Genomic DNA, 17,683 nt, shown 5'->3' with positions numbered 1-17,683 from the left:
CTCTATCTGGAATCCAGCAAGTGAACCGTTTTCATTTGGCCTGGTAGGTTGCTCTGGTGGAGTGTTTCCTACTGCCCAACAGGACCTGTTGGACATCAGCTGAGTACTGCTGCTCCTGCTCATTTAACCATGTAGCAGCCAAGCCATCAGGTGCAATGCCTGCAGGTTTGGATGGAGAAGACTGCCATAATTCTGGGCTAGGAGGTCCAGTCAGAGCAGTATCCGTAACAGAGCAGCCACCGAGAGGTCCAGCAATGTTCTGAACCAGTGCTAATGCAGCCAAGCTGACGCTATGAGGATCACCCCACTCTGTCCCTCCTGATATTCAAGAGGACCCTGAAGAGTAACAGCACCAGAGGGTAGGTGTACATCAGAGCCCCCAACCCCAGGAGAAGACAGACATCCAACAGGGATCCTCTGTCCATACCCTGCATTGAACAGAAAACATGAAAACGCTGACCATGTCCGGAAGGAGGGACCACTTGTGGCGAGACAAGAAGGTCCTGCTGAGGTAAGCTGCCCAGGCCTTCTTGGCCCCAGGGAGGTGAGCGGCTACAAGATGGATATCATGCTGTAGATAGAAGTCTCAGAGCCGGAGAGACTCCTGGCAGAGGTCAGACAACCTGGCTGTGCCCTGCCTGTTAATATAGAAGATGGTTATCGTATTGTCCATCAGGACCGGCACCACCATGCCCTGCAATTGAGGCAGGAAAGCCTGGCAGGCCAGACAAACTGCCCTGAGCACCCTGATGTTGATATGCATCTGGCCCAATGACCTTGTGTGCTGAGAGTGCCCAAATAGATGCCACGGACCTGGGGTGGGGAGTCTGAGACGAGTATCACTGATGGGGATGGAGTCGCGAAGGGGACCTCTTCCAGCACCGATGTGGGATCCTGCCACTACGTGAGCGATAACAAAACACTGTTGGGAATCCTGACCACCCAGTCCAGGCTATGCCAGTTGGAAGCCCGCCAGCCACACCTGCAGGGGCCTGAGGTGGAGCCCGCGTGCCTGACCACATAAGTGCATGCCGCCATGTAACCCACCAATCTCAGGCACATGTGAGCCGTGGTGAATGGGTGGGCTCTCAGAGACGAGATGAGCTCTGCCATGGCCTGGAACTGGGTCTCGGGGAGGAAGGCCCTGGCCCAAGTGGAGTCGAGGACCACCCTGATAAATTCTATGCACTGCACTAGGGTTACAGTTGACTTTTTCTCATTTATTACCAACCCTAGGTCACGACAAGTGGAACAGACCAGATCGAGATGCCTCTGTCAGGACAAGACTTATCAACCAGTACTCGAGGTATGGGCAAATTTGGACTCCTTAATGTCTCAGGAAAGCAGCCATTGGCGCTATACACTTTGTGAACACTCCCTGGGCCATTGAGGAACCATAGTGCATCCCCGTGAACTGGAAATGGTGATGGCCCAACATGAAATGGAGGAAACGCCAGTGCCCCAAGAATATGGAAGTATGTGTCCTTTAAATTGAGGGTGGCATACCAGCCTCCCAGATCCAAGGAGCGGATGGAGAAGGCCAGGAAGACCATGCCTAATTTCAACTCCTTGAGAGACTTGTTGAGATGATGCAGGTCCAGGATGGCTCTATGCCCTCCTTTTGCTTTCGGGATTAGGAAATAACGGTAGTAGACTCTTTTCCCTGACATGTCCTGCAGGACCCCCTCCACTGCCCCCACGCACAGGAGGTTTTCAACTTCCTGGATCAGCAATTGCTCATGAAGAAGGGTGCCTGAAGAGGGACCTGGAAAGGGGGTGGGAGGGAGATCTGGCTACAAACTGCAAGGTATAACCGGACAAATTCATGTCAAGCACCCAGTGGTCTGAGGTGATAAGGGACCAGGCCAACCAGAAAGGGTGGAGGCAGTTAAGGAAAAAGAGGGATGGATCCAGCAGACTGACTGGGGCACCGTCCTCAGGTGCACCCTCAAAACAACTGCTTCTGGCCTCGCTGGTTTCTGGGAAGGTCAGGTTGTACAGCCAAGCAGGAAGATGAAGTATACTTCTGTTTAGGCCCCTTGTCCTTTCTCCTGTAGGATCACGATCTAGGAGTTCCCCAGGACCTAGAGTGCAGAGGAGGCAGTGGTGGAGGGTGGAACAGTTTCCAGGCCTGCTGAGGGGTGTGAAGGCCTAAGGAGCAGAGGATGGCACACGAATCTTTAAGGCGGTGCAGCCTTGCGTCTGTGAGCTCGGAGAAGAGCTCCATTCCCTCAAACGGGAGGCCCTGGATAGTGGCCTGCATCTCTTGGGACAACCCAGAGGACTACAACCAGAAGCTGCATCTCATGGCCACCACAGATGCGACCACCCTGGCTGCCAAGTCAGTAGCATCTCAGGCCATTTTCAGTACTCCCCTGGCCATCCCCTCCAAGAAGTTATCCACCAGCACAGTGAACTCCTGGGCATGATCCTGCAGGAGCACCTCCTTGAACTTATTCAGCGAGTCCCACAGGTTGAAATTATACCTGCCCAACAGGGCCTGGTGGTTCGACACCCTAAACTGAAGACTGGCTATCATATAAACCTTTCTGCCAAATAAATAAAGTCTCTTGGAATCCTTATTTTTGGGGGGCCCCTAACATAGCACTGTGTTCCCCTTTTGTTCACCACAGACAGAACCAGGTATGCTGCTGGGGGGAGAGTGTACAGGTATTCAAAACCTTTCCCAGAGACATAGTATTTCTTTTCTGCTTTCCTGGAAGTCAGTGGAATACACTAGGGGTTTTGCCACAGTAACCTGGCAATGCTGAGGACCTAGGCAGGGGTGATGGCTGAAGTAACATTGAAGAGGTCATCGGCATCCTCCATGACCTATTCTATTGGTAAGTTCAGTTTCTCAGCCACCCTTTTAAGGAGGGCCTGGTGCTCCTTAATGTTGTCCAGGGGACGGCTTGGATATGACAGCCCGGCCACCTCCTCATCTGTGGATGACGACGATGACTGCATTGCCTGTGGAAGAGCTTGTTTCCATTCCTTGTGCGGGGAAAGGCTCCTCGGCACCGGGGACCATTGTGCTGCCCCCGCAGCGGATTTGCCTCCATGCTCTGACTGCGGTGCCAAGGCCAGTTTATCCGAGGCTGCCAGGGAGGGCTGGTGGAAGTAGGGGACTGGCATCCCAGGTACACCCCATGGATTCCAGTATGGCCACTGGGAGGGCCACTACCCTTGTTGCAAAGTAACAGTGGTGGGTGCTGCACTGGTCTCCCATGTTGGTGGTGAATCCCCGCTTCAAGGTGAAGGGCTGAACTCTCAGTTTGACTCAGACCACTGTTCTTCCAGCCACCGCAGTGGAGCTGTTGAGGCCTGATCAGCAACTCTGGTCAGCAACCCGAGAGGCGAGGGGTGAGTAATGATGACTGCTGGAGGAACGGTACCGGGGGACCAGGACTGGTGCCGTGATGGTGAACAGGCCCTCCTGGGCAGAGACCGACATCTAGGAGACCGCCAGAGGGAGGGCGACCGATGCCTAGGGGACCTGCGGCCAGAAGTTCACCCATGACAGCAATACAGAGACTGATGTCTCAGCTCCGGAGTCCCATGCCTAATAGGTGGAGAGTGTGTCGAGGACCTGGGTCTTCTAGCTAAAGAGCCAGGATACAGCGCTGGGGTCAGAGGTCGCAGAGATAGGAATCTGTGCCTATGGTCCAGCGACTGGGGGTGCTCCGCCATCTTCTGAGGCTGCATCACAAACTGCTTGCCCTTCGGACTCGGCTAAGGCCCCGGCACCGCTACCTGATACGGCGCCTGCAGTGCAGATCGGTTCCTTTGGTCTTTGGCCACCGGGGCTGCCTCGGACATTGATGGCCCTGGGAGAGGTGGGGACCTCTGCTGCTTCCCAGGATGGATCCCTGGCCGGGCTGGGGGGAGGGTGTGACCTCTGCGGTACCCCCGTGAAGCTCCAAAGCAGGCGCAAGGCCCAACACAGGTCCTTTGCCCAAAGTCCCCCTGTTCTTTGGTGCTGAGGGCCTCCTCTTCTTTTGCTGCTTCTTCAGCACTGGCAAAGGGGAATAGTGCCGGGTAGAGCCCGATGCCAGCAGTGCACTCTGCACCAAAGCAGAAGTACTCAGCGTGGGGTCTACAGTGGAGCCTCCATGAGGAGGACCCTCAAGCGGATATCCTAATCTTTCTGCGTTCAAGGTCAGAAGTTTCTACAAATCCCCCAGGCACTTGAGACAACTATCATGGGGATCACGGATAGACTTCGGCCCGCTGCATGTTGAGCATGAAGAAGCTGGGAGAGCAGGGCAGGCCCCACTGGGGGATGAAGTCCCAGCCGGGACTCTAAATACTCTAATCTAACTCTACTAAAGGCTAACTACTTACAAACCATGTACAGTTAAGAAAATAAAAGGTTGTAAAGAACTGCTATTGCTCTTTCGATCTGCAAGACAAGGCACTCCAACCCACCGTCATGAGCAGTAAGAAGGAACTGGGAGGACGTAAGGTCCGTGGCACCTAATATACTGACGCATGAGTGAGGCACTCAAGGGGGCACCACAGTCAACCCTACACACACCAAGGCAGAAATCTCTGACAACTGTGCACATGGGCAGGCACACACCTAGAATGGAATTGACATGAGCAAGCACTCAAAGAAGAACAAATCAATCCCATGGAGATAAGTGCCTCTCAAGCAAATTATCACATTAGGTATCCTTCTTAGAATAAAATCCAAGAAGTTATCCATTTGTGCTTTCTTAATAGAAATCATATGTTCTTTCCCATTTCAGGGTTCACTGCAGGATTACGGCCACTCCAGAGTATCTCTATATGATAAGTAAAAAGTCATGCAGAGCAATTATTTCATTTGATTGTTGTAATCATTAACTTATTATTTGTACTGCAGTAGTGCCAAGAGGCCCTCAATCAGGAATAAGCCCCTCCTCTCACCACCAGGAACTACACCTATATAATTAAAAGACTGTTAGTCCCTGCTCCAAAGAGCTATCTAATTCAGTGGTTCTCAACCTGCAGTCCAATCAGCACACAGCTACAGCCCATGTGACATCCTGAGGGCCATACAGGTAGTATATAGTGCAGATGCGGCCTCACATAACACACAGAGAGCTGCACAGGTGGCCCACAATGGTAAACAGCTTAAATTAGATCAGTGGTTCTCAACCTAAGTAACAACCAGGTACTGTAAAAATTTCAAGAGTTGGCAGAGTTCTTTATTCTATCTTCCTTTCTCTCTTCTCCTCAATTCCCCTGCACACAACAACCCTACTGGATAAAATGGAAGCAAGTCTGCAAATGGCACACAGGTATACAAACAAGGCTATAATATAGACTGGGCTTGTCTTCACTTGACTAAGATAAGCAGCTCAGAGAAGATGATACATTTGACTCCTGCTGATTGGACAAGTATCCCAAGAGATCGCAGAGGCATCTCTGAGCGGTTCTTCAGTAGCAAAAGAGGGAGAGGCAAAGGAAGCAAGGAGGGATAGCTCGGTGGTTTGAGCATCGACCTGCTAAACCCAGGGTTGTGAGTTCAATCCTTGAGGGGGCCATTTAGGGATCTGGGGCAAAAATTGGTACTTGGTCCTGCTAGTGAAGGCAGGGGACTGGACTCAATGACCATTCAAGGTCCCTTCCAACTCTATGAGAGAGGTATATCTCCATATATTATATAGGACATGCTATTCAGAGCAGCAATATTTTAACAGGGTGACAAGACTCTTTCATTGACCCACTCTGTTAGCAGGTGTTAGAACCCTGCACAGAACAGTTGGAGTTCTGCTAACTCATTGTGGCACTTGTTAATGCCACCTGGGCTAAAAAGGAGATAGGAGCAAGTCCAGGAAGTGAGAAGTAGAATAGCAGTGACCCTGAAGAGAAACTCAGAACAGCTAACCTCACGGAGCAATCTTAGGCTAAGTTTTACCAATGAAGACAAACTCCAAAAAGGGTGTGAGTTTGAACACTAACTCAGGGATCTCTGTGCTCTGCTGAGGATGGGGTAGGCATTCAGTCCTTTCACAGGCATCTAAGAGAATGCCAGTAAGTATTAAATAACCTACATCTAAAAAATTGTGGGATTTTTTTATATAAACAAAGATCAGATGAAGGGCAAAAACCACAATCCTATAAAATAAAGTGAACAAACCAACTCTGCTCTTTTCAAGCTACAATTAAAAAAAACTAGCACACTTGTGACAGCATGGTAGAAACCACACCACTGCCAGCTAAAATTAGAATTTTCTTTTCTCTGCAACAACCTATCATTAACTGCAGAAGCTGTTGTGGTTTGGACTTCAAATGACCCAAAGTTTCAAACTGGGGTCTCTTAAGAAAGAAAATGACAGCATAAGGTAAGTGGGGAAAAAAAAAGTGACAAAGATGTTACAAAATCTAAGGCCTGGTCTACATTACATAGTTAGGTCAACACAAGGCAGTTTATGTCGAACTAGCTGTGGATATGTCTTCATTTAAATTTGCATCCCACTGACTTAACACTACCTCCAAGAGCAGCACTATGTCATGGTCGATGTACTTAGGTTCGGTGCAGTGATAGTGTAGACACTGCATTAATTACGCCAACTGTTATTGGCCTCTATGAGCTGTCCCATTGGGAACTCCGCTGCCCAAGGATCAGGTAGAGAGGAAGCCGCTTCTCCTCTTTAAATCCCAGCAAATTTTTGAATTTCCTTTTGCCCAGCTTGGCAAGCACACACAGCAGTTCTCCAGTATTGTGTGTGATTGCCCAGTTGATCATGTCAGCTACATGCTACAGACGTGCTCCTTCCTAGAGTACACAGGAGGTACTCATAGACTCAGACTCTAGGACTGGAAGGGACCTCGAGAGGTCATCGAGTCCAGTCCCCTGCCTTCATGGCAGGACCAAATACTGTGTAGACCATCCCTAATAGACATTTATCTAACCTACTCTTAAATATCTCCAGAGATGGAGATTATACAACCTCCCTAGGCAATCTATTCCAGTGTTTAACTACCCTGACAGTTAGGAACTTTTTCCTAATGTCCAACCTAAATCTCCCTTGCTGCAGTTTAAGTCCATTGCTTCTTGTTCTATCATTGGAGGCTAAGGTGAACAAGTTTTCTCCCTCCTCCTGATGACACCCTTTTAGATACCTGAAAACTGCTATCATGTCCCCTCTCAGTCTTCTCTTTTCCAAACTAAACAAACCCAATTCCTTCAGCCTTCCTTCATAGGTCATGTTCTCAAGACCTTTAATCATTCTTGTTGCTCTTCTCTGGACCCTCTCCAATTTCTCCACATCTTTCTTGAAATGCGGTGCCCAGAACTGGACACAATACTCCAGTTGAGGCCTAACCAGCGCAGAGTAAAGCGGAAGAATGACTTCTCGTGTCTTGTTTACAACACACCTGTTAATGCATCCCAGAATCACGTTTGCTTTTTTTGCAACAGTATCACACTGTTGACTCATATTAAGCTTGTGGTCCACTATGACCCCTAGATCTCTTTCTGCCATACTCCTTCCTAGACAGTCTCTTCCCATTCTGTATGTGTGAAACTGATTGTTCCTTCCTAAGTGGAGCGCTTTGCATTTATCTTCATTGAACTTCATCCTGTTTACCTCAGACCATTTCTCCAATTTGTCCAGATCATTTTGAATTTTGACCCTGTCCTCCAAAGCAGTTGCAATCCCTCCCAGTTTGGTATAGTCCGCAAACTTAATAGGCGTACTTTCTATGCCAACATCTAAATCGTTGATGAAGATATTGAACAGAACCGGTCCCAAAACAGACCCCTGCGGAACCCCACTTGTTTACCTTTCCAGCAGGATTGGGAGCCATTAACAACTACTCTCTGAGTACGGTTATCCAGCCAGTTATGCACCCACCTTATAGTAGCCCCATCTAAATTGTACTTTCCTAGTTTATCTATAAGAATATCATGCGAGACTGTATCAAATGCCTTACTAAAGATCTCTTGGGCCTGTGGAGGCACAGCTCTGATCCAGACGAAGAAGAACGGTGTCATAAACAGATAACTAAAGGTTAATGTCTCTTTCACCTGTAAAGGGTTAACAAACAGTAACCTGAAACACCTGACCAGAGGACCAATCAGGAGACAAGATACTTTCAAATCTCGGCGGAGGGAAGCCTTTGTGTGTGTTTTTGGGTTTTGCTTTGTTCTCTCTGGACTCAGAGTGACCACGCGTACCTACAGGCTCTCTAATCTTCTATTCCCATTTTGTGAGTATTTGCAATTGTGTAGTTTGCTGGAAGTATTTTAAATTGTATTTGCTGAGGGGAGGCTTCTTTTTAGTTTCTATAAGCTGGCAGACCCTGTAATTTTTTACCCTCTAAATTGCAGAGATAGACCTTTTACTTTTTTCTCTCTTTTTATTAAAAGTTTTGCTTTTAAAACCTGTCTGATTTTTTCTCCTTGTTGAGACTCAAGGGAATTGAGTCTGTACTTACCAGGGAATTGGTGGGGAGAAGGGAAAGAGAGAAGGGGGAAGAAGGGAAAAGTGAATTTCCTCTTTGTTTTAGATTCACGGAGCTTGAACCTGTTTTGCCTCTGGGTGAGGGAGAAAGGGAAGAGGAGGGGGGAAGGTATCATTCCTCTTTGTGTGGTGATTCAAGGAGTTGAATCATGGTGATCTCCTAGTGTACCCAGGGCGGGAAAGAGCTAGGAGGAAGAAAGGAAGGGGAAGGGAAATGGTTCATTCCCCTTTGTTGTGAGACTCAATGAATTTGGGTCTTGGGGTCCCCAGGGAAGATTTTGGGGGAGACCAGAGTCTATCAGGCGCTCTACTCTAAGTCCTGATTGGTGGCAGCACTACAGGATCTAAGCTGGTAATTAAGCTTAGGGGAATTCATGCTAGTACCCATATTTTGAACGCTACGGTTCAGATTTGGGAATTATACTATGACAAACGGACATCTACAAGCAGTTACTCGGGGGATGCAGAAGAAGGGTTACAACAGGGGCCAGCAGCAGTGCCACATGAAAGCCACGGAGCTGCGGCAGGCATACCAGAAGGCAAGGGAGACCAACAATCAATCTGGTGGAAAGATTTAGACCTGTAACTTTTACAAAGAGCTGCAAGCCATCCTCGCTAGAGATCCCAACCCTGACCCCACCCCCAAGAGCACTCTGGATACTTCTAAGGAGCTCAAGTCACAGGCCCCTGCCATGAACAGCGAGGAGGAGGAGATGGTGGACAAGGAAGAGAAGCCGTATGGGGGATAGGCGACCAGGAGATCCAGTGCCACACTGAGCCAGGACATTTTTGATTCCACCACAGTCCAGCCAGTCCTGATAATCGAGCACTAGCAAGCCTGATGCAGGGGAAGGAACCTCTGGTAAGTATGCAGTTTTCTTTGAAATTACAGGGATGGCACCCCCAAAGTAGCAGGATACATCTGTTGACCTTTTTTTTTTTAAACTTGTGCTGGAAAAGGTAGTGGAACAACCACAAGAGGTAGAGTTACTATCTGTTTTTCATTCTTCTGTAAAGCTAGGCAGAGGGGCCAAGTGGAACAGTTTGTTTATCTGCCCCAGAATGTCCTATGAATCCTCCGTAGAGATCTCTATGAAACTTTCATGGATGTAGTCCGCAATCCTCTGCCGAAGGTTTCTGGGGAGGACTGTCTTATTTCTTTCACTGTGGTAGGACTTTCCCACGCCACTCAGCAATTACTTCAGAAGGCACCGTTGCAGTACACAGGCTAGCAGCATATTGGCCCGGGTGGCATCGAAATGCCAGCAACAGCTGTGGTCTCTCTGCCTGTTACCCTGAGGACTGAGATACCTGCTGAAATCACCACTGCCTGTGGAAAACAGTGCCAGTCTTCAGTTCCATTGCCCTACACAAATATAATTATGCCAGCAAGCTATTCCTCCCTCATTTTCCCAACCCTCCCAAGGGCCATACTCACCATGGCTGGTGCTGTGTCTGGCACTCTAATCTATCAGTCCCAAAGAGAAGTGAGACAGTAGTGCTTACAACTTCTCGGGAGTAAGGGGAGTGAGCTCAGTATCTTAAGTTTCTATTTCCATTGTGAATACACTGATAATGGTATCTCTACTGTATCTGTTACTGCTGCCATTGTGGCCTTCAGGCTCTCCCCCTCCACATCTGCCAAATGCCTGAGCCAGATAAGCAGGAGAAAGAAGAGGACTCGAGATGATGTGTTCCAGGAGATCCTACAAGCCATTGCTGTATGAGAGAATGAGACACGGGCCTAGAGTATCACCACTGCAGACAGAATGGAGAAAGAGTGTGGAGGGAGAAAGGTGCAGGAAAAGGAGAGGGATGTGCAGCAGGAGATGTTTGTGCTTCTTAGACAGCAAAGAGAGATGCTGAAGACTCAGGTAGACCTGCAGGTTCAACAATCTTGTGCTCACCTCCCTCCGCAGCCCATAAAGAACTCAATATCCCAATACCCCCCTTCAACATTCCACATGGTATCAGGGGTCAGTGCATTACCCGCACCACTCCATCTAGGGTGAGGGGGACAGAACAGACAGACAATCACAGCTTCACATACACTGGCCCATGAAAGCCATGGTCGCTGTACACGTACCTGAAATGGAAATGACTGTTCTTTCCCCTTCATAAGGTCGGTTCCTTTAATTTATTAAGTTTTAAATGTTTTTTTTTAATTGCCTGGTTCATGTTACAGAATACTTTTTTTGGGGGGGTGGGGTGGGGGGGTGTACAAACTTCATCTTTATTAGTTCACAACATATGCTGTCTGGTGCTAAGCAGGTCTGACACTCACCAATTTCCTGTTACTTCACTTTGTCACAGACCCCATAACATCCTTCACAGACAATATAGGAGTATGGACAATATTATATTCCTACATACAGAGCAATTACTACAAGATTTATACCAAGCTGCAAAAAGCAAGGCCACGTAGAGCACACTTACAGCAATATACATACTCTGGCTCGCTATTAAAATGTTTTTTCAAAGTCTCCCTGAGCCACATAACTCTTCTAAAAGCCCTTTTATCTGTCTGTTCAAATTCAGCAGACAGCTACTCCACCTCTGCCCTCCACCCCAGTGGAAGCTTTCCCCACTTTGCTTCAGAGATACTATGCAGGACACAGCAGACAGCTATGACCATTGGGCTATTTTTCTCACTGAGGTCCAGTCTTGTAAGTAAACAATGCCAGTGATCCTTCAAACGAACAAAGGCACATTCAACTGTCATTCTGCACCTGCTGAGCCTGCAGTTGAAGCATTCCTTGGTGCTGTCAAGGTGGCCAACACACAGCTCTAGGAGCCACAGGAACAAGGGATAGGCTGGGTCTCCCAGGATCATTACTGGAGTTTCAACATTCCCAATGGTAATCTGCCAGTCAGGAAAGAAAGTCCCTGCTTGCAGCTTTCTGAACAGTCATGTGTTCTTAAAGGTGCATGTGTCATGTGCATTCCCTGACTGCCCACATTAATGTCAGTAAAGTATCCCCAGTGATCCATCAGTGCTTGCATTACCACAGAAAAGTACTGATGATGTACTCTGTGTCAATGTGGTCTGGTGGGGATATGCACGCTATCTACGGCTCCACTGCAATTTGGGAAGCCTATTGCTGCAAAACCATCCACTATGTCCTAAACATTGCCCTGCGTCACAGTCCTGCTTAGCAGAAGGCGATTAATGGCCCTGCACACTTGCATGACAGTGGCCCCTGCGGTGGATTTCCTGACTCTCAGGTAGTAATCTGGCATTGCAACTTTCCACAATGCAATCATCACTTGCTTTTCAACTGTCAGCGAACCTCTCATTTTGATGTCCCTGTGCTGGAGAGCAGGGGAGAGTTCAGCACACAGATCTAAAAACATGGTCTTGTGTATCTGAAAGTTCTGCTACTGCTCATTCTGCTAACCTACATCACAATGCGATCCCACCAGTCGGTGCTTGTTTCTCAGGCCCCGAATCCATGTTCCACCATCTCCAGTTGCTCCATGAACATCACCAACAACCTTGTATTATTTCTATATCCCACAACAATCTAGCCTCCAAGGAATTGTCATGTTCCCAGTGGCTCTGCAAATACTACAGGATCCTGTGTCCTGTGCTTGAAACACTCATGAAAATAGTGCAGACCTGTGCAGGCTCCATGCTTCTGTCAGAGATGGCAGATATGCATGTTTGTGGGAGTTTTGAAAAGACGGTGCAAAATATTGGGTGGGATGCAGATGAAATTATGGCATGGAGAATGCTGTATTATAGGAAGTTGACCCCTTGCTCCCAGTTACCCCTGTGTGACTTGTATAGGCTCTGTCAGGCATTGCAAAAGCTTCCCAAAACACCCTGTGCTGCACAGTGGCATGCTGAACAGTGGGATACCTACCCATCATGCACTGCACTCTGCACTGATACAAGCACTCCTGGTGAGGGCATGCACTGCTAACACAAGGAGAAAAGTGTGCACATGCACAAACAATGTAATAACTGCGGCAGATGTATGCCAACGTAACTTAGGTCGACATAATTTTGTAATGTATTCCTGGCCTGCGTAGTAAGGAGATCCTTTTAACTTCTTATACAGATGCTTATTCAATTAAGGGTGTATTCACTCTCTTACATGGCTCCCTCTGGCTACTAGGAAACTATAACAGTGTAATGGCAAGGTGGGTGAGCTAATAACTTTTACTGGACCAACTTCTGTTGGTGGGAGAGACAAGCTTTTGAGCTTACACCAAGCTCTTCTTCAATGTAAGCTTGAAAGCTTCTCTGCCACTAACAGAAGTGCGTTCAATAAAAGATATTACCTTACCCATCTTGTCTATCTAATATAATAGGACAGACAATGCTACAACAACACTGCATACATAGTGTAACGGCAGACATGAATCAAATCATTAACTTGATTCTCTTCTGAAGGAATTCAGAGACTGAACACCATCATTCCTGCAAAAACCAGAAACTGGCTATTGATAACTGGGATCAAATGCCTGCGAGTAATTATGGAAAAAGGAAAAAAAGTTAGGAACAACATGGAATTGGGGAAACACAAGAGCATCAGATCCTCATTCTCTATTCCATAGATGCTGTGCCTTAAAGATGGGGGAATTTACAGAATGTCACAATGGAAACTTTTTTTCCCCTCCGCTTCAACTAACATTGTGTGGCCCATTGCCTTTCTTGGTATGTCAGAGCAAGAGAATTCCATTTTCTGTCACTGTACAGTCCCCACCAATGCGGTAGCACAGCACAGCACCATCTTGCCAGCTCAGTGAATCTGAGTAGGCCTCTGAATTCCCCATTTTGGAACAGCTTTCTGCATCTTCACAGTACTTCCAGGCCAGACCAAAAACAAAATCCAGATCTCCCACATGACAATTCAACTCATTAGCATGGCAGAAATGTACCAAAGTACCTGAGGCAAAGACTACAAACAATTAGCAACTGACTGGAAGGCAAGGTACAGTTATGAACAGTTATGAACAGTCAATGAAGCACCATTGGGATCTGGTGAAGAGGCTGAAGCAACGGCCAAAGGATAGACTCCCTTACCAACTGTGGTCAAGATAAAAGTGACTGCAGTGCTCTGCAGGGAGCTTTAATACCATGCAGAGGGTGGAACACATGCTACTACTAAAAGCAGCAAAGAGTCCTGTGGCACCTTATAGACTAACAGACATTTTGGAGCATGAGCTTTCCTGGGTGAATATCCACTTCGTCGGATGCATGTCATCTACTACTGTTGCCCTCAAAAGGTCAAAAATCATGACAAGCTATAGGAGTTACACCAGTCTCCTGGTAAGAACCACCCCTACACGAGAACCCTACACAGATGGAATCTTTAGAGAAGGACTGTGAATTTTACAGATAGCTAGGAAGACTGAGGAGGTTATGTCCCACAAGATCACACAGCCAGCCAAACTAGGCACTGATTACACTGGCACGTAACCCATCTGAGCTCCATGAGGTGTAATTTGAAACTCTAACTGTCCCAGCGAGTCAGTGGCAGAGTGTAAACAGGGGACAGTCACCTCTTAAGCGCCTCCCTCCTGCTGCTGCATGCCCCCTGAAGATCATCAGCCTCACTTGGAAAATCTTCAGTGGCTCAAGCCCATTGCTGGGTCACACAATCCAAATTAACACCTTCTGGGTTAACAAAAATCTAACAAAGCTGTATCTGCTCTTCCCAGAGTCTTCAGCCCCAGCTCTGGGCCCTTTAAATTCAGCCCTTTGCTCAAGCTTACAAACAAACCTTGTCTCCTTCTTGGGATTTAAACCATTTCACCAGTGGGCCTGCCCACTTCTCCAGGTTCCAATCCAGGGACCCTATCGCTCACTTCAATTCATTGCTGCTACTTCCGTGGGCCTCTTCCCACCTGACCTCTTTGTCTTCACCCCTTATCTTAGGGTTAAAGTTCTCAAGTCCTCTCTCACGCAGCTTAAGCAAATGCAACTGAAACAAACTGGTTATCGCTAAAGCACCTTTGGCCAGAGGGGAATACCTCCCTTATCCGCCTTTCCTGAGTAACGGTGTAGTAGGATTGTGGGGCTTCCATCGGAGGACCATGAAGGTCCTGGTACGCTCACCACACAAAGCCAGTATTAAGTTCTTAGTTAGGAAGATACAGTACGTTCATTCTAACTCATACTAACTTTTTTCTAACACTGCACGTTTTCATATAACTAACAAAAACTTTATTTCTACTTAATTGAGATGAAAATGTAAACACTGGCATAAATAATAGAGTTAAGTATCTTCTGTTAGCCTGATTCCACATAGCCCCAAATCAGTGAGAATGCACATAGCATGTGTGCTATCTGTGTCTTCTCATCATAAAAGGAACTTAACTCCCTCCACCCACCCAGGGAACATTTTCTGACTGAAATGTGCTCATAAGAAACCAAAATTAAAAGGGATATTGAAAAGCAAGATTATATCAGGGTATGGGTTGAGAAGAGAACAACAACAACTATCTTCAGAAAATTGTCCATCAATTTCTCTTTCAGTCAGAATGCACAATTCTATTTAAGAAACTTCTAAATCAAAAGTACTGTAAACAAAAATATAACTTTTTCACTCTTTTCTAGCCTGGTGGCATTCATTCCCCATTTCTCCATCTTGAAATCATGGCCCGTTCAAATATATGCAGTTCACAAAACAGCAGGCAAGAAGTGGTTATAGCAATCATTTACTATAAATCCGCATAGAAGACTAATTTCAAAACAGGTGGATATTCATAAGATGGTATATTGCTCTTAATTTTACACTTATCAAATTGTATTTACTTTACATGCAGACACTTCTCTCAGTCATCAATTTTTCACTGAGTGCTCAACACTTCATTTTCCTTTTAAGATACTTCTTATACTTGAACATGCGTTTTACAGAAAGACTCTTGGATTGATACAAGATTCACCTCATTCCTTTTAACCTACTGAAAAAACAACATGTCTGCTCTTTGTGCAGATGCCCTTTTCCATGTGGGCGTGTGGACAAGATTTAAAGAAGAAAAGACAATTATTTAAGTCATGTACTAAAAACAGGAAGATTCAGCAAAGAAAAAAAATCACTAGCTTTTTCTATTTTATAGCCAGCACTAGCAAGACAGGAGAGGTTCCCCTAGGAGCGTGGACTTCTTCCATCAACCTGGCACTATCTACATCAGGGATTAGGTCAGCATAGCTTCATCTCTCAGGAGTATAGATTTTCACATGCTTGAGAGATGCAGCTATTCCAGTGTAAGTTCCCAGTGTAGACCAACACAGAGCACTGGTTCTCAAGCTTTTTTCATTTGTGGACGCCTAAAAGTTTTCAAAGGGTGGTGCAGACCCCTTTGGAAATCTGCTGTCTGTATATATAGCTAAATTCTGTTCAGTCAGTGTCTTTCACAGACTCATTAAGTATCGTCTACAGACCCCCAAGGTCCACAGACCACAGGTAGAGAACTACTGCCATAAAGTATGCCTACACTACAAATGCCAAGCCAACCCCCAGTATAGACAGTGCTATGTCACCAGAAAAATTCTTCCGAAGAATTCTGCACTGCTGTAGCATTTTAAGTGTAGATAAGCCCTTACTGTTGAAAACCTTTAAGTGTAGCCTGTATTTGTTGCTATCAGAGTTACCAGCCATAAAAATCTTTTCTGGGATTTTTAATGTATTTAAGTCAGCTATGGCAAGCCTAGGTAGCAGTACTTTGTCTGGCTTTTACTAGTTAAAACAGATAACAGGTCAAAAGAGCAACCATTTGTCAATCAGGAACACCTCTGGATTATTAGAGGGGGAGCAGGTTATTGTTCTTATATCCAAAAAGAGTGCTTACTTGTTCTAATAAGATTCCTGGACTATCAAAGTTACTGAGCATCCAATCATTCATGTTCTTATTCAGACCACTGTTTCAATCTCACGGGATTCAGATCTGGGCAGCAAGTTCAACAGAGAGTCAATCCACAATCTGGCAACCAGATCATTATTATATTACATAGCATCCTTTTTAACTCATGTTGCTGTCCCTTTTAACGTTGAATTTGTTTTTGGGTTCCAGCCAGGCACTTAGCATTGCTCTGATACTGCGCCTTGTGGTTTCATGTATTTCCTATTTATGAAAAAGGACCTACAGTATAGCAGTTCCTGGTTTGTTACATTTTCTTCAAATAAAAAGCGTGAGCAGCAGCTTCCTCTATGATGTAGTCTTTTATACTGGTGAACATTCTGTTCCCTTTTACCACACTCAGAAAAGCTACAAGATGGGCTTTAAAAAAAAAAAAGTAGGCAATAAGATAAGTTGTTCTGAAACAATTCACTCATCTCTAAAAAAAACTGACAATTTCTTCCCCACCTTATTAGGTGCCCAGCGTTCAATCAGAAAATATTTCTAATTTCATCCTCTTTTCACACTGCCCTCTGCCTCCAATTTTTTTTAGCAATCCTTTAAATAATGTGCCATGGTTTTCTCAACTCCACAAATCTCATACAACCCAGTATGGTTTTTATTTAAAAAAAAATACTAAATACATTTAGCATTTACAGTAAGAATACTCTTTGTACATGTAAGACACCTTTCAAGAGAAGACTACAAAATGGCTTTAAAACATTAATTTAGCTTCATCATGTCCTTCTGAGGCAAGTATTACATTTATTTTACAGAGGTGGAAAATAAGACAGAGACAAATTAAGTGACTTGCCCAACGTCATTAGCCTACCTGGGAAGAGGATCCATATGCTCTGACTCCAGAATTCCTGCTCTAAGAATTACACTACAAACGAAAGGTTCCTCTACCTTTATCCTGAGCAAAAAGCAGACTTTCCCCTCATTCATGTTTCACCATATTACCTTATCATTCAAAAGACTATATACTCTGGCAGAACTCACCAGTCACATTAACAGCCTCGTTGGCTTTTGTATTAGCAGATACCCAGCCATGGTCTCATTAGCTGAACCCATTAAAATAACATTAACCACTTTCATTTGGAAGCAATACTCTCAGGTACTGGTCTTTCTTTTTTTTTTTTTTTAATACTGTTTCCCTCCCTTGTTTGTTTCTCAGGGCAAAGCAGTGGGTTCCCTGATTCCTTTATGCTGTAACAGTGACATGTTTCAAAGGACATGGGAGAAAGTTTCTCTTCTACCTTAAACAGCTATTCCTTCAGGTTGCTCTTCATGAAAAATAATATTTTAACTCAACAGAAGAGATACAATATAAGCAAACACAAGAGAAGAGGGACCTACAAACAAGGAAACACACT

At 45.9% G+C, this 17,683-nt stretch overlaps 1 protein-coding gene across 16 annotated transcripts in view; it reads right to left on the bottom strand.

Annotated features, from left to right (window-relative positions):
• TRERF1 (transcriptional regulating factor 1) overlaps window positions 1–17,683 on the bottom strand; it is a 145,626-nt gene that overhangs the window by 72,506 nt on the left and 55,437 nt on the right. The window lies entirely within an intron of this gene.

Source organism: Gopherus flavomarginatus, chromosome 4 (assembly GCF_025201925.1).
Source record: "Gopherus flavomarginatus isolate rGopFla2 chromosome 4, rGopFla2.mat.asm, whole genome shotgun sequence".
Taxonomy (NCBI): domain Eukaryota; kingdom Metazoa; phylum Chordata; order Testudines; family Testudinidae; genus Gopherus; species Gopherus flavomarginatus.
The sequence above is the reverse complement of the archived record's forward strand: the minus strand, read 5'-3'. Positions and strand labels throughout refer to the sequence as shown.